The following is a 22,232-nucleotide window of genomic DNA, read 5'->3' as shown; positions in this document are numbered from 1 at the left end:
TGAAGCCAGCGTTAACATGGGAACAGATGATAAATGCCATCTTCTAACCTGGTCTGAAAAATCCTGCTCAGTTAAGGTACACTAACTTGTTTGGAGATGGTCTAGGAGGAAAACTTAACTCTGTAAAAGTTTTCTAGAAAAATATTAAGCTAAAGGATACTAATGCCAAGCAAGCTGCCCACAGATCATCATCCTGTTCTGGATGACAGAGCTGTAATTTCTGAAGCAACGTAGAAGAAATAGTAGCTCTCTAGTTTTAAAGTAATTAATACTCTTACATTATTTTGCTTTAAGATTCAGTCCCTTAAATATTATTATGGCCGTGGATTCCATTTTCAGTGTTCTTGAGACTAAGAGGATAGTGTCAAACTGTACAGTGTGGAATTAGAGAAAATATTAGAGCTAGATGTAGCAAATCATTAATCACGTAAAAACAAAGTTTGGGATGAGATTTTAACAAAAAGTATATTTCTTCAATTTTATTGTTTTTACCAAGGCAAAAATATTGTTTTGTATCAAGCCAAACAAGTCTGCTGACACCAAAATATAAAGTTTCATTTCCAGGGACAAACAAGAAATGATAGGGAATAAAGGACTTGATACACACAGAAAACTTTCAGAGAGGGAAGAGGTGATCCTGCCATTTCTTTCTGTAACTGACAGCCAGAGTACTGAATGAAACTGTGGGACAGGCACAGCAATTCCTTCCTTTGCCTGAGGTTTGGTGGCGATTGCTCTCTTCCCGGGGAAGTGCATTCATAACCATACTATAAACTATCTGTGTTAGGAGTTAAGGGAGTCTCAGTCCTTTCTGTAGAAAGAGGCCAACAATAACCTCTTGAAGTTAGGCGAGAAGTGCAGAGTCCCATACCTCAGAGGATAACCACCCTGTGTCAGTACCAGCTTGGTACTGGCTGGCTGAAGAGAAACGTTGCTGGAAAAAGACATGGCAATTACGGTGCTTGCCAGGCTGAATACAAGCCAACAGTGCACTCTCATTGCATATAAGACAAACTGCACACTAGGCCATGCTATGACCAGCTCTGCTTGACACTAGTGAGGCTGCACCTGGAATACTATGTAGCTTTGGACCACCCAGTTCAAGGAGACTGAGAAACTGAAGTGCAACAAAGGGCTGTTCAGGCGACCAAAGGTCTAGAGCACACAAGCTGGCAGGAGAGCTTGAAGCAGCTGAGCTTGTTTGGTGAAGTGCAGGCTAGAAGTGACCAAACACAGTGAGTTACCAAGATGGCAGAGCCAAACTTGCTTCCACAATGGCAGGTTGCATAACAAAGAGCAATGGTTACAAGTTTGAGAAACACTGAGGTGCTAGAACAGATTACCTGGAGAAATTGTGATATTTCTGTGGTTGGAGGTTTCTAAGGTCCAGCTAGGCAAAGCCTCAGCTGGTTCTGACCTGCGTGGGTAGTGGGACAGGACGACCAGTCCAGCCACCGCTTTTATCAGCTTCTGACTATTTAAATTTTCAATATGAAAAGTGATATGATTTCAACATGGTGGACTGAGCGCAGACCTGTTTCTGAAGCCTGTGACCAGCCCATTCATCCAAGTGAGAGGAAAGGGAAGCAAAAGCTTTGCTAAAGCCTTCCCAGGGCTGTAGACACTCTGGATACAAACCAGGACTGTCCTGCTTTCTCTGAGAGTGCTGGAACCTCTGAACTGTTGGAGAATAGAGGGGAGTACCACCAGTTGCTCCTCTGATACTTTTACCAAACCAGCCCTGAACACTTTCCTCTTGTTTGAAAGGCCTTAGTGAAACTGAAGTCAAGTTTGTAAACAGTTTGAGGTGACAGAATCTACATTTTTTCTGAACTTTCCATGCTTGAAAATTCTTTGCCCAGCTTTAATAAAAGCCTGCAGAGAGTTAATTCAGTAACAGTTGGCAGAAAAGATGCATTTGTACTTCACAAAAATATTAAATCTCACAACATTGCATATTGTTATATATCAGGATATACAACATTTCAAATTACGGAAAAAGGTTTTTTTGAAATTTCAGTAAACATGATTCTGAGAATTTCACCATGTTTCAAGATATGGCAGGTACTTTGCCAATCAAAATTTTGCAAAGCTGGGATTGACAGACTGCTAGTGAACTCAAAGAAAATGTTCACTTGGAAAGCAATGGTACTGTTAAATCAAGTTTATGTTATATGGATTAATTTGTAATTTTTTCACAGAAATTTGTGTAACTCCTGACAGGTCTTGTTTGTACCGGGTAAGATTTTTCCCAGATTGACAAGCTGCAGTTTTTTGTTTCATTTTGGTCTTTCACTTCCCCCCGTGGATTCCTTTACATTCGTGAAGTGTCAAGTTAGCTAATTTTATTTAACAATTTGAATAGACTATTTCCCCGTGACAGTATTCACGCACTTCAGCTCATGAAGAGGAAAATAACAGCAACTGCAGCACCTGAAAGGTGATTGCTTATGTGTGGTGTTGTATGACGTTTCTGAAGAAGAACGTAGTAAGTCTGTCATATTGAAAATATGAAGTGTGTGGGCCTAAAGCTGAAGAGAAGCAAGTGCTGCCTTTGTCACAGTCATCTAGGGCTCCTTGGAATCAATTAGCAAGCAAGTAAGATAGAGAGATAGAGAGAAGGCAGCAGCCAGTAAGGAAGCACAAATTTCTGAATTCATTTCGGAGATGAAAGAATTCTTCCAATGATTCACGATTTCATAGAAAGAGTTAGGATATTTTGACAAACTCTTTGCAGGAGAAGGAGACTCTTGAAATGGAGGCTTTTGATACATAATTTAGCTGAGGGGTATGACGAAAGACAGAGCGTAGATGAAAGCAACAAGGGACAATCAGTAGAGAGCTGTCACAGGTGAGACAGAGTAAACCACAGTCTGTGGTGGATCTGGATACTGGGATTTCTTTAAGGAACAACAAGATGAGAGCTTTTACGCTACCTGATTGTTCACGCACTCACTCACTACTTCCCCACAGTGCTATGTTCCCGAGGTCCTGACTTCTCTTCTCCCCAGGGAGGTTGTTGCTTCTTCAGGACAATCACACAGTAGGGCAGGTAGGTTCCCACTGATCCGCTGCTCTCGGGTACCAGTCTTTGGCTTCACTGGCCAAGGTCCTTCGGCATCCCTGGCATTCGTCTCCACACAACTCTCTGATCTCCAGGATTTACCCCTACTTCTAGAATCTTTCCTGCACCCAGGATCCTCAGCTTGTGCTTTCCAGGTCCCCCTCTCTTTTCCGAGACCACTTCTTTTTGGCATCAGCTATTCTTTCTTGGTCCCCAAGCCTCCCATTTTCCCTGTCTAAATAGCTTACGTGCAGAAGCACAACGCATGATTAGCCTTCTAATTGGTTGTTCTGCCTCATGTTTTCTTGTTAGCTGAAAGATCCAGGATGTGTCATTTTGTTCAGTCCAAGCATCACCAAAATTTATAACCAGCCCACAACAGCAGCAGCTACCAAGTAGCAGCCTTCTGCTTGAGAGTTGGAGAGCTCAAAAGTTCAGTTTCAGATACTCACCCCAGCAAATATACACCCAATTAGCTGCTGCCTGTTAGCATTCAAAATTCAAGTTGTTTTTCCACCTACAAGTGAATATTTGGAAAGTCCTTTTGCTAGTCCTGCCTTAAGACACCTTGAACATGGTTATTCCCTGCCCTAGTGCGGGCTCTAATCTCTGGGCTCTACCTGGGTGACAGGAAAGCTGAAAACATTGTTGAGCATCTCAGGCTTGTTGGACACAAAATGAGAACAAAAACACAAAACCTTGAATCCCATTGCAAAATAGAATTTTGATTTTTTTCTTTAGTCTGCAGAGATCTCTGAAAGATGACCTGATTTTCTAGAACAAATCCTGAAAAATGAAAGCACTTGATATTGCAGCAAAATATAGAAAGTAAGCGTCCATCAGCTTGGGTGATCTGTAAGGCATGCCAGTTTTTCCTTCTCTACTGCCAGTAGGTACACTCAGGTGGAAGAGCAGAGAGCAGTAAATGTGGACACTGAAGGGATACTGCAAGTTGCTATGCTCTGATTGAGATGGACTGCCTGGATATGTTATAGTCATGAAAAGAAATTGCAAAATGGTTCTATGGATTAGATTGCTGTCAGCTTTTGACTGACAAGCCACTCACATAACTGAAATATAGCAAGAATCGATTCCAGTGAGAAGTCAGATTATTATTACGCAATTTCTAGGCAACACATGATCATAAAAGGGCCTTGGTTCAGTAATTGCTTCTACCTAGTCTAGACACTCTGTGAATACTATTATTATTTCAGATTAGCTTTGCAGAAATGTCCAGAAACCCTGACTGGAAAGTCATAAATAGGTAGTCTCTGTCCCAGAGAGCTTGCAATACAAAAAGAAGCTGAGACAACTGTTGAAAGCAATGAGAGAGTAGAGAAGATATGTGTGAGATAATGAAGATGAGCTCATGCAGTGATATTAGAGAGCTGTGGCTCTCTATTTGTTTCAGCTGCACATATGTATTTCCAAAATAACTCTGCTGGAGTCTTTGCAGCTACGGTAAAATGAAATTGATGTGAGGTCAAAATCAGAATCCTGTTGTTTCAGGTGTGACGCATAGATAGGTAAGCCAACCCTCTGAACTGTACAGAGGGCACACATTGGTAATGTGACAGAGGATTCTGAAAATTCTGAGAGACATTTCCAACTCTCAGTGATGTACTGCTCAGCCTCCTGACAGTCACTGACAGTGTAAGACTTCTTGGGCACTCACTGTTGACATGCCACATTGAAGTTTATATTTTTAATGCATTTAAAGTTTTTTTTTACTATTGGGAAAAAAAGATAATTTTTGCACAGGTACTTTTATTAATCTGGTAGGAAAAACAGATAAATGTATCGTTGCTACAGTGTTAGCTAGACTAAGTCTGAAAGTATGTTCCTCAACTAATGTGTTCACACAGAGTACGGAACTGTTTTCACATCTCATTTCCTTAGCAGATGAAATGGAAAATTAATTTAGATCCAAAATCAAATAAAAATATAGAATTATTTTTTCTGTATTAAAAAAAATTCTGACATAGACAGTAAAATAAAGGTTTCACAGGCTAAGCCATAACCTCAATCAACCTTCCTGACCCAGGTAGCAAAAGACAAGGCAATGGTAATTTAATATTAATCTTAGATTGTACCACTAAATCCTTTAAGTCTGTAAGTCTATAATTAGAATATGGCTAGTAACAGGTCTGTTTCTTATCTGCTATGAAGAAAAAGTCTATAAGCAATGTAAGTGCTCTTAGTTGTTTACTTATAATTTAATTTCTTTTGTACTAGGAAATATTACATGAAGTCATACACCTAGATGAGCAGTGACATCATGTTTGGAAAACCATTTAAAAAATGTTATGAACAAAACTGGGTTTTCATAGACGTAAAACAATCACTGTGTACAACCTAAGATTCTACTAAGGCATATTTTTTTGTCCTTTTGATTTAAAAACCGTATTTTGGCCTGGATCATAGGTTTCTGAACAGTAGCATATGTGCCACAGGTGTCTTGTAAGCCCCCTCTAAATGATCAGACACACAAGGTGGGAGCTGCCTCCACCAGCAGTATTACCTGCTGCTGCTGCTGCTCATGTTCAAGGGCCTGTAGGGCTTTATCTCTGTTAAATCCTTTTTTTGTCATGGATTCCTGTGTCAGATGATAAGAGTCCAATCTTGGTTTTAAAGGGTATTAGATACTGCCTTAATGTAAAATGTAGTTGAACTGTAGTCAAATGTATTTTTCTTATTGGGTTTATCTTCTCCAAGGAGTAACTGATGAAGGGGAGTGTGACCTTACTTCTCCTTTCAGACCATCAGCCTCTGCTCTTCTCCTAAATGCCTTTCTCCCCTTGGAAATTCAAAGGGTCTCTTGTCTACTTTCCTCTTCTAACCTCTGCACATTTGAAGAGGTCCCTACCCTCTCTCTGCGCAATGGCACCTGCTCCTGAACCTGGAAAAAAACATTACTTGTGCAGGCAGATGTCACACTTTCAACTCCATACTGAGATGTTAATTAAACTGGAGAATAAGTAACTTCAAAATAAATTATTTATGTGAAAACCTTTAATTATCCATATGAGTTTATCAGCAGAGGAATCTTTGGAAGAGCTCGTGAAAAATCCACAAAACCCAAAAAACATATGAAGTAACCATGCTGATTAAATTCTGAAATAAAATATCACATTTTTAAATTAAATCAAACATTCCTCACCTGAACTTCAAGTATCCAAAATGCCCCACTGCAAGATGAAACTTCTGTCACCTTATCGTAGAGAATGTTTCCCTTCGGCATGGGAGCCTGAAGCAGGCCACTGGCTTCCAAAAAGAGAAGTCTAACAAATCAGGCAGGTACTTGGATCTTTCCAGAACTGAATTCCTAATTTTCTGGATCCAGCCCGTTACACGTTCCAGAGCTGCTGTGACCAAATGCAGCTTGTACATAGCTAGCCTCAGAAACTGGAAAAGAGGCAGGTTGTGCTTCCCTCTTGGCCCAAGAGCTCATTCTACAAATAAGCCTAAAGAAAATGCAAAACACAATACTGAAAACATCTGGAAGTAAGAAGACTAAGCTGTTAAAATCAATGCGTCTGGATGCAGTCTGTGACTCCTGAAATTCGTAGACTATTGATTGTTGGAAGCCAGGAGGATACACCAAGGGAAATATCCCGCTGTGCCTTTCTTGCTTTTTAAATGCTTTCCCTAAACATTTTCTATTTGTCACTGCCACAGACAAGCTATTGGGCTGGGTGAATCCAATGGCTACACTTACCATGTTTAAAAACAACAAAAAAACAGGCCAGGGCAGTTCTTTGCTGCCAGTTGGCATAATATGACCCATGTCCATACTATTAACTCTCTTACCCGTCAAAAGAGCATGGTCTTATTCAGACAGCCTGTTGGAAATGACTCCTGGCCCTTATAAAACCCTGATGCATGCTCAGCCTTTGTTTGAGAGGTTTCTAGCTGACACAGGGACATTGCTAATAGTTTAATTGTTAGCATGACAGTCCTCAGCCAGGAGCTCTCATGCTATTTATTGCGCTGCTATAGAGGTAGAAAATTAAATTAAAAAAAAAAAAAAGAGCCTCTCCTTTGTTGGCTTTTATCTGTATAATTCTATTTGTGTGGACTAAATGGTTCAGCAACATGGTAAGAGCGGTGAGAGGGGTTTCTCACAGTTCTTGAAGAAAAAAAACCCTACACTACACCTCAGAGACAGTTCTTCCACCTCCTGTCTGAGACCACTCACACCTAAGCTGATGCCACTACCCCACCAAGACACTGGAAAGTCCTCTGGTTCAAAGACCTACTCATCCAAATTATATTACAGTTTCCTTCTTATGTGGCTAAACTAAATTTGGCTCTATTAGTTACAGATTAATTTAGAAGAAAGAAACTAGATTAGCAGTATCCCAAACTATTCTGTAATGGTGGTCTTCACAGCAGTTTCTATGTTGGCATGCGCAGGGCAGTTGGCCTGACCTCACTTTTTCAGCTTACAATGTCATGTTTTCCTCCTGCTCTTTTTCTCCTAGATGTATGGTCCTTCTCATCTCCATTTCCTTGCAGTACTTTTGGATAAAACAATTCTGTTATATCTAGTTGTTCAACAGAAGTTGGTTAAATCCCCAAAGACACAGAGTACCAGCAATCCCTGGTGACTCAGTTAGTAGGAAAATATTGCCTGTTTTGCTCCGAATTTAAAAAAAGAAGTTTTTGTACAGAAGGATTAACATGATCAGGTGTCCAGTAACCTTTCCGAGAGAGATGCAGATCTCCATGCATTAAATGGGACTTTCTGAGAAATGCAATTTCTTTTGCTAACTGATCTATTTCACTAAAGATCAAGCAATGATCCAGAAGTCATTCACACCAGCTGCAGCCTTAAAAATAATTTAGATTGGTATAGAAAAACATCAGTATACTCAATCCAGTTGACCTTTAAAATGCTTATAGACATTCATTTTGAGTACTTGTAAAGGTGAAGTCTAAATAAACATATAAATTGATGTCACATATGTATTCCATCATACAGGAGAAGTGATTCTTACATAAACCCAGACTCGTTAGCTTTTCATGTTTTCAACACATTGCCTGATTAATTATTTAGTCTTCAGCCTTTGCAAATACCTGATTATCTAGTGAAAAATAATGTAGGGAATCTAGACTGAATCATTCTTTAGAGGAAGAAAGGTGATAATTTAATCTTTCCTTGCATGATCGTGAAATTCAATGAGGCAAAGGTGAACCACAACTAAATTGTCTATCAGAAGACACTTCACTTTCTAGTGAAACTTTGTCTGAGAATGGATGGTTGTCAAAATAGATATCTTTTGATTTAAACTACCAAATAGCAAATAACAGGTTTTTCAGCTTAGGGTGAAAATCTGTTTTTCTTTTTCATTTAATACTCAGAGTCTGAAAAGTAGTTGTTTCTTGGTATTTTGGTGTTGTTGCTTGAATTTTGTACAATAAAATAAAAATTTCTGCTAATTACACTTTCATTTGTGTATGTTCACTAATGAATATGTAAAATCTCCTTGTGTTTATAACATAAAATTCATTCTTCACTTGTGTCATTCATTATTGGGCTGACCTCAAGCTATACATATAATAGGTTTGAAATCCATTTTTAAAATCCACTTTTCTCTGATTGCTAGTTGCATTTTCACTTCTGTATTTCATTTAATTTTCATTAATGCAACTCAGAAAATCTTCTTTACACCAAGAAGAATAAAAGCCATTTTTACATGTTACATAGATATACACTCTATTAGACATTAGGTTGTCTGGTTGCAAAAGGGAAATATGTTGTATTTGGGCAAACACGTATCAAGCTCTAAAAGTGAAAGGTACCTTAAAGATTAGCACGCCACTGTGTAAGAAATACTGTGACTCCTGGCATTTTGGGGTGCAGATCTGTGATTTCCCTTGTTCTGGATGCCAGTAATTTCCCTCTTCTTTGGACTTGCATAGTACAGCTTTCCCTGTATTAAAGAGTATTAAAGAGAAATTCTGTCCAAAGCTGGTATATTCATCATTTTCCTGTTCTGAGGTGAAAGTATGCGTGCTCTGGGTGCACATATCCAAGTTTTGGATAATCTTCAGCAGCTATTTAAAGGCTGAATAGACTGATAAATACAGAGTCCATGTCACCATGTAATAATTTAAAATACTGATCTACTGTATTTTTGTCTGGTGAGTAAAAATCAGTTTTCAATACCTTTTTTTTTTCCTGTAGCTTTTGAGTGCTGTGTCTATGTATTCACATTTCTCTGTCCCCACAAATTAGATATTCTTTTTTCTGTTTTCTTTTCTTTTCCTCACTCCTAGTTTAATTTTAGCTTAGTTTTTCCTCACAGCTAGTTTAGTTGTGATATTCAGTATAACCATTAATTTTGTGAATGCTGAGCTGGGTAGTCACTGATGTGTACGTTGAAACAGCTGAAGAGTCTTATCTCATCTCTTTGTCTGTACCGTATAATTCACAGTAATGTGTTTTTCAGGAATTTAGAGAATTTGAAACTTCTTTCTCCTGAGTTATCTGTAAATGAAAGTATCCATGCCAGGGATACATGTGAGAGAGTTTTATGGGATTTCTAAAATAAGTGTATACTGCTCTAAAAGTAGTTCACTGGACTTTAGGACATAGAAATTCTCAGTGAGAGTCATCACACTTACCACAGCTATCTGGAACTTAGCTGTCTAAGCTAATAATACTGGTTCTTTTCCTAGTCAGTAAAAAGCAATAGAATTATTTAAAAAACTGTTCAACCCAACTATTTCAGATACTTTTAACGGTGGAGTAAACGTCTTTTTGGAAGTGCACTATGTTCTATGTAAGCGTGGACTTTATTTTCCATATTTTTGACTAACCATCATTACCTTTTGTTAGGTAAGTGGCACAGCCTGCATATTACCATTGCTTTTCTCCACTGCACTGTTTTGTATCACTTATTCTTCTTCAGTGTATCATGCATTTCTTAAAATTTTTAATTTGATAGAAAACTTAGGAAAGAAATAGTGTCTGAAAAGGTTTCATTCTGACAATAATTACACTGTTCAATAAAACAAGTTTTTTAGTATGTGATTTCTTAATGGAGACATTAAATTCCAGTCATTTGTTCCAAATTATTTGAAGTGATCACCCTGAAATAATTTAATGAATGCAGAGTAAATACATAATAGTTTTAAGCATTTATTCTGAGTTTTTGCTATCCTTTGTTGTTCAGTAAAATTCTCCTGAACATTTAATCTTCCACATAGTGTTGAATTCCTTTCAAAATTTCAAGAAATGTTCTGTCAAGTTAGAAGCAAGTAAATGTATGGCACCTATACCTGTGTGCCTCCTCCCTTCCATCCCAGTTACCGATAACACCAATTTTTCTTTTTATGTGTGCAATTAACAAATAATTATGGTACTGTACACAATAATGCTAGTGTTAAGAGAACAGTCCTAAGGATTTTTAGAAGCAAAAAATATCACCCCCTGGTTGTAACTGAACTGCAGAAACTGCACACATCTGATGCAAATGGACTCGAGAAGACATCTCTATCTCCACGCATCTCAGAAAGAGGGATTTATTTCAGGGTACCGTGCTCCTTGGTGTACTAAATGGGGCACTAGCCTCAAGGATAAGCCTTGTAGGATCCTGCAGTAAAAATGTAGGTGTGGGGCTCTTGCCTTGAGGATAAAAAGGCCCATTCCTACTAGAGCTGTAAAGGTTTTTAGTAAGACCTTTCTGAGCCTTTTCCCTCCTGTGCTACACACATGGAGATAGAGCACATGCTGGCAGCAAGCTCAGCACAGCCGGGTGCGTTTCCCTTGGGTGATAACCCTCCCTGGGGATTTACTTGGCTGCCTCCAAAGCTGCAGAGAGGGGCATGCAGCTGCATGGGCTGAGCATGATAATTGACACATAAGGCAGCATTAGAGGCTCCCAGCACCCTGGCTGTCCTGTGATTTCATTTGGAAGGTGAATAGTAAGAATTAATAGTTTAACTGAATACTTCAATTGTTTTTTTTTCTTGAATGAAGCAGAATGAAGCACTGTGAATATTTTCAACAGCTGAAAAGCATCAGGGCTGCCACCCCTGTGTGTGTATCAACAAAGACATTATAAGAGCAAACCTAGAATTTTGCAATTTTTCAGTACTTGATTTTGCAACCTTAACATTTTTAAATACGCTTTGGTGTCTGTAGACATCTCCTATATATCTTTAGACCAAATAAGTAAAACTTACATTTTCCAACAGAAGAAAAAGGTAAAAGTGTATAGTAAGTTATATTTGCTTGCTCTCTTTTCTACTGATCTTGTAGAATAACTAGAGAGGATTCTGTTTTCTTCTCTGCAAATTGATGAAATCATGTGGTATTTTATTCTAACATTATAAATGGCATTACTTTACACTTATTGAATTTCCAAATGTGATCTTTCTTGTATTTTGTCTTTGTTTTCTGGTGCTTCTGGAACTCTTTATTGATATATCCAGGAGAGTTTACTTAAGCATTATTTAGTGTTCAGATAGAGCATGTTTTCTATAAAAAATTCAGAATTACCTGGATCCTATAACAGGACTATATTAATCCTTGACATTTTCTATGGATGCATATATATTTTTTGATTCAAGTTAGCATCTAAATTTCACACCTTTGGGAAACAGAAGAACAGAGAGAATGTTATCTGTTAGAAATTTGACATAGTCTTGGAGAATTAACTTCAGCAAACTAGGTATCAGACAAACCAAACAAAAGAAAGATGACTGAGGAGTGGAGGATGCTAAGAACAGTGACAATGTTTTCTATCTGAAGAAGGAAATGTAATATCAATAATGGGAATATAATATTTTCAATTTAGTGGAGGAAGAAGAGAAAGAATTAAACCTCAAGACCTGTTCAAGGTGAACTGAGAGGGGGAAAGATATCCTAAGTATTTCAATATTACTGGAAAACAGAACACTTGTATTTTGAATCTGGAGTATGAAAAGACAGTCATTTGGTTGAGTTGCTCAGTTAGGATCAGGGAGAGCTGCAGTCAGTTCTTTTCTCTCTTTTGTACCGTGCATGATGCTGGGCTTGAGCCTATTTCTCTGTGCCTATGCTAAACAGAATAATAGGTCTTGCTAAACTCTTCAGAATAAAACTTGTGGGCTGTTCATCTTCCAGGATAATTAGGATCTGCTGCATGCTGGAGATAATGGTGATTCCAATATGTCAACTATTTCCTGTGTGGAAATGTACCAAAGGAAGAAAAAAATCTTGCAAGGAACAGGGAGCTGGACTCGATAATCCATATGGATCCCTTCCAACTTGAGATATCCTATGGTTCTATGACTCTATAATTCATCAGCCTGAATTTCTCTGAAAGGAAATGCCTGTATTTTCCTGCTCAGTTTGGAGTTGTGTGTCATAATAAAAAATGCACTTACATTAATTTTAATATAACAATGATATAGGTGTTCCCAAAAACATAGAAAGAAACTGATATTTTTTTTTATTTGTGTGTGTGTCTGGTGGTGTGTCTGATGTTGGGTAGATTTCTAATGGATGACTAAAGCAAGTAGATTTTGGAACTGTATTTAAAACTGGATTGGTAAATCCTAGAAAAGACCATGCAATGATTCTGAAGAATGATTAAACAGGTAAAACAGACAGGTAAAATGGTGCTGATTTTCAATGGCCAGAAACAGTACACGTGACAAATGCTTCTGTAATGAAAGTATTGGGGGACTGTATGTTGTTTATTGCATGAAGTTATCTTAGGACTTTGTGATCTTTCATTTCTCAGAATAAATTCAGATTTAAAGTCTTGATGCCAGTCCAATTGAAGTCAAAGTCGAAAGAACAATATAGGTGGAAATAAAACCCAGTCTTAAGAGCTCTTCCTAGGATACCCAAATGTGCTTCAGAGGTACTTAAAAGGACAAAAAGAAAACGTGACAGTGGTGTTCTGAAACATTGTACTGCAAATTCCAAGTTGTGCTAAAAGGTCCTGTAGCCTGATTTCTAAAATGTCTCTTATAATCCAAATTTGATTTGCTAGATCAAATTACTAGATTCAGAAAAAGCACTGGATAGGGAAAAGTGCAGAGAAAAGAATAACAGCAATAATAATAAAGTCTCCTAGGGCTCTATGTTTATATCAGAGGGTTTGGATATAACATTACAAATGATGCAATATTTGAAGGAGAGAAGTATTAAGAATATGCTGGGAGGAAATATTAAGTGAATTAATGAAAGCACCTTTTGACTGATTAACTATTACTCAGAAGAAACAACCTTCAAATGCCAAATGAAGGTAAAGTGATTAATAAAAAAAGGAAATGATCATGCTTCTTATCAGCCTAAGGGCAATGTAAATGTAATGGTGCACTTGGTGCTGTGATGGTGTTGTGAACTGTTTATCTTGGCTTGCAGTGAGAAGCCAGGCACAGAGTGATTCTATGCAAAAAATCAGCAGTGAAATGGAAGAAGGAGAACAGCAGCTTTGGGGTTAATACAATGTTCCTTTTACTAATCAAATTACTTGTACAATGTTTGAAGAACACAAATATTTCAGTGAATGTCTCCCAATGCTGTGTGGCAGATGGTAAATCTAGAGGTGTAAATGAGGAAGAGCACATGCCACTCACCTCTTCTGAGGCACACATCTGGCCACAACACTGTAGTATAAACTCTCCCAAAGTCTAAAATCATCCATCAGTAAATTAAAGAAAAAAATCATGAATTAGGCAAGGGAAATGGAATACAAATGCCTGACTGAGAATGGCATTTAGTTATGCATGTGCAGTTCTTTCATCAAAAAGGTGGTGTTGTCCTCCCTGCTTCAGAGAAGACAGTGTGGTGACTGCCATTTTGAGATTCAGACGTGAAGTCCTACAGGCTGAGTGAAATCTGTCTCAGTAGTTTTATTTGATTATTTCACTGTCTCTTTCCTGAATGAAAACACTGCTTTAAGGCTTGTGCAAGATTAGTTGTTCTGAACACATGAATAAAATTTTGTCTTATTTCAGAAGGGATTTAATTTCAACAGAGATGACTGAATTTCTCAGTAAGGATGTAGAACAGGCAGAAGAGCAGGTACCAAATATTTGGTTATGACGAAAAATTAACAGAGAGCTTGAGTTCTTACTGTAATATAGTTTGAATGTGTGGGCTGGTGAGTGGGTTGGTGGATGAAATCTAGCTTTCCTATTCTTAATTCAATTATTGCATATTTTAAGACTGAGGCAAATTTCTTTAATATCTTTTGAGCTATTTCCTCTCTGCTGTCTCAATGGTCTTGAAACTTACCTAAAATTGTCATAGAGTTAAGGGTCTCTGCTTTGCTCTGAACACACAGATGACACTAATCAGTATAGCTGAAAGAAAAACTTCAACAAATAATTCATTCTTCACTAATATAGTAGTTTTTCAGTGTAATTTCCAAATCATGATCTCAAATCTTGCCAGATTGTCAGATTTCTTTTTTTTTTAAACAAAGCTGTAGCAAGCTCTCACTGCACCAAGTACTTTAAATGTACAAAATGAAATTGCCCTTGACCTCTCAGTCATTGTCTGTTGTACCTATGTTTTATCTGTATTTTTGAAGTGTACAAAAGTTGGTAATTAGGAGCACTACTAGTTTGTTGCATTCACGAGATATGGGGATGAATGAAAACAGGGCCAGTTTTCTCATTAACAGTACTTTCTTCTCTTGCTGCTTGTAAGCCACAGTGGAGACCAACCTCTGAAAAAGGTCGCTATCACTGACTATATCCACTCCACTTCTGCATTCAGATACCAGCCATGGAACTAGTCTTGTGCTATCTCAGGTGGTCACAATTTCTTCCTCCTTTTTCTCTTTGCAACAAACAAGTAGCTCAAAAGAGTTGTGAAAGTGATTTGGTGCTGGCAATGCCATTTTCAGAGTGGCAACACCATTCCATTTTTTCAAACAGCTGTCAGACCGTGTTGCATATTACCCTAACAGGGTAATTACATTTCCTAGCATGTGTGTACATACTCTCCAGGTGATTCACAAATGCACATGAGTTTGCAGCTTTTGCATACATCAATTTTACTGCAAATGTACAGGCCACCGGTGCAGCACCTGCTTGGGATGTCCAGCACATCCAGGAAACAGCAAACATATTTTTCCCTCTTTACTTTTGCCCTAAGTCTGCTACATCCAGACCACTAGCATGGCGAAGAGGAGATATGTCATGCATACAGCATGCTGGGTGCTTCGTCCATGATCATGCTTGGGCACCACTAATTACAGTGCAGAGTTTTAAGGTTCCACCTAGAAAAAATTTTTCCTCAGAAAAAAAAGACAAGCCCAGAAAAAACAACTTGTTTGGCAGCCCCAGCTATACCCGGAGTTGCCATTTTCTATGTTGAAAATTGGGCCATCATGCACTGTGCACAGTTTCCAGTGTGGGCCAGTGCTTAATGCGCATGAATAAATCTTACTGATGTCTGTGTGTGAGTCCAAAAAGCGTGAATTATTTAGCATGTGCCAGTGTAATTAGTGCCATAAACACGAGTTAAACAGTGGCATACTGTGAGGGACAATCCCCAGCCACCAGCTGGTGTCATTGTGAATTAGTAGTATTGACTCACAAGGTCAGTAATGGGCATGTGGTTGGCTAGTTAGAGAAGATTCATTAATTACCCATATATAGATCCTGTAGAACTGAGTACAACTCTCCAGGACGTAAAATTGTGCAGTGGCACCTTGCTGGGGAATATTATCCATATCTTTGCTATGTGATAAGAATTAGTTGACCCAAATTAGAAACTCTGTCCTGTGGTTTTTGGTATTCCTGGTTCTTGACATTATGAATACTACAAATGCTGTGAAACTAGAGCTTCTATGGCTGTTAATACCTTGGTATTATGATGCTTACACCACAGAATCATTTTTCATACCTAAAAATGATGCCCCTTATTGATAATATTACATTAAGGTACCTTCCATGCCCAAAACAGTCATCTGTGCCAGAAGAAGTAATCTTTATCTCAAAGCGATCATCATTTTACAATCAGTTATTGCAACCCTAACAATACAGTAGGCTACCTGGTCCTAACCCATTGCTACTCTTTTAATGTCTGCACTCTCATGCTGCATTAAAGCAAGCTGGAACCAATACAGATAGTTTTCAGTAAGGAAAAAGTACTGAAGCCTCTTTGGGAAGCTGGGACAGATGTGGAGGCATGACTTGTAAGTAGTGCTCCTGAGGAGCAAGATGGAGTCAAACAACCATGGTCAAATAGCCTAAAGTGGCTCTGGAAGGGAAGAGGGAGCTCTGCAGAAGGCAGTGGTGAGAATAGTTCATGACTGATATTTGAATTCCCAGGGTTTCTTGACTTGTGCTTTCTGTCATGGATTTATGGTTGCTTGGGAACATTTTACATGCTTTAATTTCAGCACGTTTGGATCTTAACAAGATATAGAGAGCAGCATCAGCACCCTCTGAGGTATCCCATTCATTCCATCTAACGTCACATTCCCAGACAGTTCACAGAATCACAGAATAGTAGGGGTTGGAAGGGACCTCTGTGGGTCATCTAGTCCAACCCTCCTGCCGAAGCAGGGTCACCTACAGCAAGCTGCACAGGATCTTGTCCAGGCGGGTCTTGAATATCTCCAGAGAAGGAGACTCCACAACCTCCCTGGGCAGCCTGTTCCAGTGCTCCGTCACTCTCAGAGGGAAGAAGTTCTTCCTCATGTTCAGACGGAACTTCCTGTGCCCTGTGCCTCAGTTTGTGCCCATTGCCCCTTGTCCTGTCACTGGGCACCACTGAAAAGAGCTTGGTCCCATCCTCCTGACATCCACCCTTCAGATATTTGTAAGCATTTATAAGATCCCCTCGCAGCCTTCTCTTCTTCAGGCTGAACAAGCCCAGTTCCCTCAACCTCTCCTCGTAGGGGAGATGTTCCAGTCCCCTCATCATCCTTGTAGCCCTCCGTTGGACTCTCTCCAGTAGCTCTTCATCTTTCTTGAACTGGGGAGCCCAGAACTGGACACAGTACTCCAGATGAAGCCTCACCAGGGAAGTGTAGAGGGGAAGGAGAACCTCCCTCGTCCTGCTGGCCACACTCTTCTTGATGCACCCCAGGATCCCATTGGCTTTCTTGGCAGCCAGGGCACACTGCTGGCTCATGGTTAGCCTGTCGTCCACCAGGACGCCCAGGTCCCTCTCTGCAGAGCTGCTCTCCAGCAGGTCCACCCCAAGCCTGTACTGGTGCATGAGGTTGTTCCTCCCCAGGTGCAGGACCCTGCATTTGCCTTTGTTGAACCTCATCAGGTTCCTCTCTGCCCAGCTTTCCAGCCTATCCAGGTCACGCTGAATGGCAGCACAGCCTTCTGGTGTATCTACCACACCTCCCAGTTTGGTGTCATCAGCAAACTTGCTGAGGGTACATTCTAACTCTTCATCCAGGTCGTTGATGAAGAAGTTAAACAAGGCTGGGCCCAGTACTGACCCCTGGGGGACACCACTTGTTACCAGCCTCCAACTAGACTCAGCGCCGCTGATGACAACCCTCTGAGTTCTGCCATTCAGCCAGTTCTCTATCCACTTCACCAACCACTCATCCAGCCCACAATTCCTGAGCTTCCCTAGGAGGATATCATGGGAGACTGTGTCAAAAGCCTTGCTGAAGTCAAGGTAGACAACATCCACGGCTCTCCCTTCGTCTACCCAGCCAGTCATGTCATCGTAGAAAGCTATTAGATTGGTCAGGCATGATTTCCCCTTGGTGAATCCATGCTGACTACTCCTGATAACCTTCTTTTCTTCCACTTGCTTGATGATGGCCTCCAGGATAAGCTGCTCTATCACCTTACCCGGGATGGAGGTGAGGCTGACCGGCCTGTAGTTCCCAGGGTCCTCCTTCTTGCCCTTTTTGAAGATTGGAGTGACATTGGCTTTTCTCCAGTCCTCGGGCACCTCTCCTGTCCTCCAGGACCTCTCAAAGATGATGGAGAGTGGCTCAGCAATGACATCCGCCAGCTCCCTCAGCACTCGTGGGTGCATTCCATGGGGGCCCATGGATTTGTGGACATCCAGATCACTTAAGCGATCCCTCACACAGTCCTTCTCGACCAAGGGAAAGTCGTCCTGTTTGTAGGCTTCTTCTCTTACCTCCGGGGCCTGGGATTCCTGAGGGCCTGCCTTGGCACTGAAGACTGAAGCAAAGAAGGCATTCAGTAGCTCTGCCTTCTCCGCATCCTCCGTCACCAGGACACCCGCCTCATTCAGCAGCGGCCCCACGTTGTCCCTAGCCTTCCTTTTGCTGCTGATGTACTTGAAGAAGCCCTTCTTGTTGTTTTTGACATCCTTTGCCAGATTCAATTCCAGGTAGGCCTTGGCCTTCCTCGTCGCATCCCTGCATGCCCTCACCATGTTTCTGTAGTCTTCCCAAGTGGCCTGCCCCTCTTTCCACATTCCATGGACCTCTCTCTTGCCTGATCTCCGCTAGATGCTTCTTGTTTAACCATGCAGGTCTCCTGCCTCCTTTGCTCGATTTCTTTCTCAGGGGGATGCATTGCTCCTGTGCATGGAATAAGTGTTGTTTAAAGAGCGACCAGCACTCATGGACCCCCATGCCTTCGAGAGCCCTGGCCCACTAGATTCCTCCCAGTAGCTCATTGGAGAGGCCAAAGTCAGCCCTCCTGAGGTCCAAGGTTTTGATCCTGCTTATCGCCCTGCTTCCTCCACGCAGGATCCTGAACTCGACCATTTCATGGTCACTGCAGCCGAGTCTACCTCCAACCTTCACATCCTCCACCAGTCCCTCCTTGTTTGTTAACACAAGGTCCAGCAGCGCGCCTTTCCTTGTTTGTTCCTCCACCACTTGCATCAGAAAGTTATTCCTTACTTGTCAAGAGAACATCTGGATGAGCATGTGCCTCATCCTGTCCAGCATCTGTGTCAACACTGTCCCCGACATACTCCAAAATTCAGATTATTTGTAACCTGACATACTGCTCTTCTACGTGGATAAGGTCTCCTAGGAGAGTCAGGGTCTGACTGGTTTAAGATACCTTTGTCTACCTCCTCTTCTTGATGGAGCAGTCAGTAAAATTCCCGCTCGTATGTCCCCCTGCAGCACAACCACTGGAGCTTTGCTCCCCACTGCTGCTGTGGAAGCTTCTGGCACTCACTCCAGCCAGGGGCCTCAGAAGCTGTGTCCTCCCTGAAGAGCTCCATCTGGGCTAAGGTCTTGAAGGGGACAGAGGCAGCCGCTGGTGCCATGTCCTGAGACACAAGTCTGTGATGATGAGGATGGTCCGAGGTCCATCCATGAAGTCAAAATCAGCAATGTGAGGTCAGAATCAGGAGGAAACGGGGCCAGACATCAGCATAGCTACAATGTAGCTGCAGCAGAGGCCTGAGACAAAGGCAGCTCCTGAGACAAGGTGCAGAGACTCCAGACAAGGCTTCTCACAGCTTTTTATTTAGGGCTACAAAGATGATTAGGGGGCTGAAGCATCTCTCCTACAAGGAAAGGCTGAGGGAGCTGGGATTGTTTAGCCTAAAGAAAAGAAGGCTGAGAGGGGACCTTTTAAATGCTTACAAATATCTTCAGGGTGAGTGTCAAGAGGATGGGGCCAGACTATATTCAATGGTGCCCAGCCACAGAACAAGGAGCAACGGGCACAAAGCTGCCCAGGGAGGCTGAGTCTCCTTCTCTGGAGATGTTCAAGACCCGCCTGGACAAGGTCGTGTGCAGCCTGCTGTAGGAGACCCTGCTTTGGCAGGGCGGTTGGACTAGATGATCCACAGAGGTCCCTTCCATCCTCGAACATTCTGTGATTCTGTGATTCTGTGAAGTTACAGCTGAACATGAGGAAGAACTTCTTCACTTTGAGGATGACAGAGCACTGGACCAGGTTGCCCAGGGACGTTGTGGATTCTCCTTCTCTAGAGATATTCAAGACCTGCCTAGACAAGGTCCTGTGCAGCCTGCTGTAGGTGACCCTGCTTCGGCAGGGAGGTTGAACTAGATGACCCACAGAGGTCCCTTCCAACCCCCTACCATTCTGTGATTCTGTGTGATTCTTTGACTCTGTGATTTTCTACCAGCTTAGACATTTTAACGGCAGTCTGATCTGAGGTTACACAGCCATGCTACATCAGAGCTGACCTTGGAAGCAGTCAGCCAAAGCCCTGGTGGAGGCAGCGAGGAAGAGGCTGCAGACTCTGTTGGTGCATGCCAGGCTTGGGGTGGGACAGGAAATCTCTATGAGGTCTCCTGCTCAGCAAGCAAATTCTCACAGTATCTTCTGGTTTCTTGTCATGGTTCACTGACCTTGGGAACATCAGGCCTGCAGCAAACTCCCTACCCTTGCTCTGTGCTCCAAATGGTATGCATTTCTAAACTTTCAATATCTGAAATTGAATGTCTAAAGTTACGGGGTTCGATCCAAAGCTTGCAGGCAACATTTTCTCCGGGAGATCCTTCAAGATCGCTTATAGACACAGAAAATTTACGCTGTCATGGTCAAGGTTAATAGGAGAAAAACATGTTATTGCCTGTGGTACTTTATGAATACCCGTATCTGTGGGCCAATGGTGTAATGTTGTCTAATAACTACACAAAATCAGTACATTTTCACAGAGTTAAAGTCAGTATAGACTATCATCTGTGGAGTTATCATTTAAGAAAACTCTGTTGTAACTCCAGATTTTTGTCACACAGATTTTAAGTGGTTTGCTACTTTGTATTTAGGAAAAAGTTTTTGATAAGGCAAAATAAATGAACTGGAAAACACTCAGCTAGATGGCTTTTTCAGGCTTTCACCTTACTGTTGAGGGTGAAAAACCAAATTGGAAAACGCATCTTTACATTGTATCAGTGTGACGAATTGCCAGAGAAAGGAATACACTGGCCAGAGTTCTGTAATTTACTGTGCAAGAAAATGCATATAATCTTCTTCAATGAAAATACGTGGATTATGTAAAGTTATGTGGTCATTTGCAGACTCAGAGTCAAGAAGCAAAGGTCGGTGACAGTGCAGCGTTATTTCAATCATTTTTGCTCTTTGGCTCTTTGCTGATGGCAAGATGACTTCTCAAGCATACAACTTCATTCCCCGCAGTCTGATTGTGGGAGGAAAAGATGACCCATAGCTTATTTTTACAATTATCTACACCATAATATTATAATAGTCCTCTAACTTTATTACAGTAGGGCAAGTATAGTGCAGCTTCTTCCCCTAGAGAAACCCACTCTCTGTAACAGAAAGTCAAATGTGTATGGAGAAATCCCACAGAAGGCGCCTGTAGGGCTCTCCTGTTCATGGCAGATCCTGTCAACAGTCACTGTCTCATGCTCCCCCGACTTGGGCAGCCTCCCTGAAGAACCCAACACAGCTGTACCTGCAAGAAGAATCTCACAAACAACCTACTTCCCCTGAAGTTATGCATAGTGGTAAATATTAGAACACCATTTAAGCACAAGTCAGCCAAACTACTTTGTAGTTAATACTCCAAAATCACAAAACCGGAGCAAATCCTTTCAAAGAATGCCTGAATTTTATCAAAAAACATCAAAGTCTTTACTTCCTCTTGCCTCCTGCAAAGAACATGAGTGTTTCAATGATCATACTTGAATATATCTTGAAATACACTCACTACACATGCCACTTCATGCACATAGCCAAGAGAAGTTACATTTTATAACTCATTCATCACCTGTTACACAGTGAATTGCTTGTTACAGCAAACCATTATAGACTCCATAACGTGTTTGAGAGCACAGTACATGGGGCAGAGCAGGGTCCTGAATCCCATTTGTCTTGAGGTTTTTCTAGAGTGCACTGCCAATCAAAACCAATCTTACAGCAGGTGCCAATGAAAGGTACAAGACCTTTGTAAAGGTCAAGTTGTATAAAGGATCTTTGTGTAAATGAGGACTTCGACTGACATCTTCATTAGTAAGATTTAAAAGACCAAGTACAGATAATGCAAGACAATGGAGACTCTATGAGCACTGCGCATATGGCTTCAGTGAGGTGGAGTCATCTTTAGGCTACGAGTGTAACTCACAGTTGACAATTTTACACCTTTTACCACAATTTCTGCCTTTCTATGTGGGCTTTCTACCACGTCACTGACTCTGATGCTGTGGTTTAGAAATCCCGGGTTTGAATTGCCAACAAGTTAGTCAAAATACAGCCACTTCACCAGCCTCACAGAAAGTAAGTTGCACCCACAGTCCAAGTT

This window comes from Opisthocomus hoazin, chromosome 2 (assembly GCF_030867145.1).
Source record: "Opisthocomus hoazin isolate bOpiHoa1 chromosome 2, bOpiHoa1.hap1, whole genome shotgun sequence".
NCBI classification, from domain to species: domain Eukaryota; kingdom Metazoa; phylum Chordata; class Aves; order Opisthocomiformes; family Opisthocomidae; genus Opisthocomus; species Opisthocomus hoazin.
The sequence above is the reverse complement of the archived record's forward strand: the minus strand, read 5'-3'. Positions refer to the sequence as shown.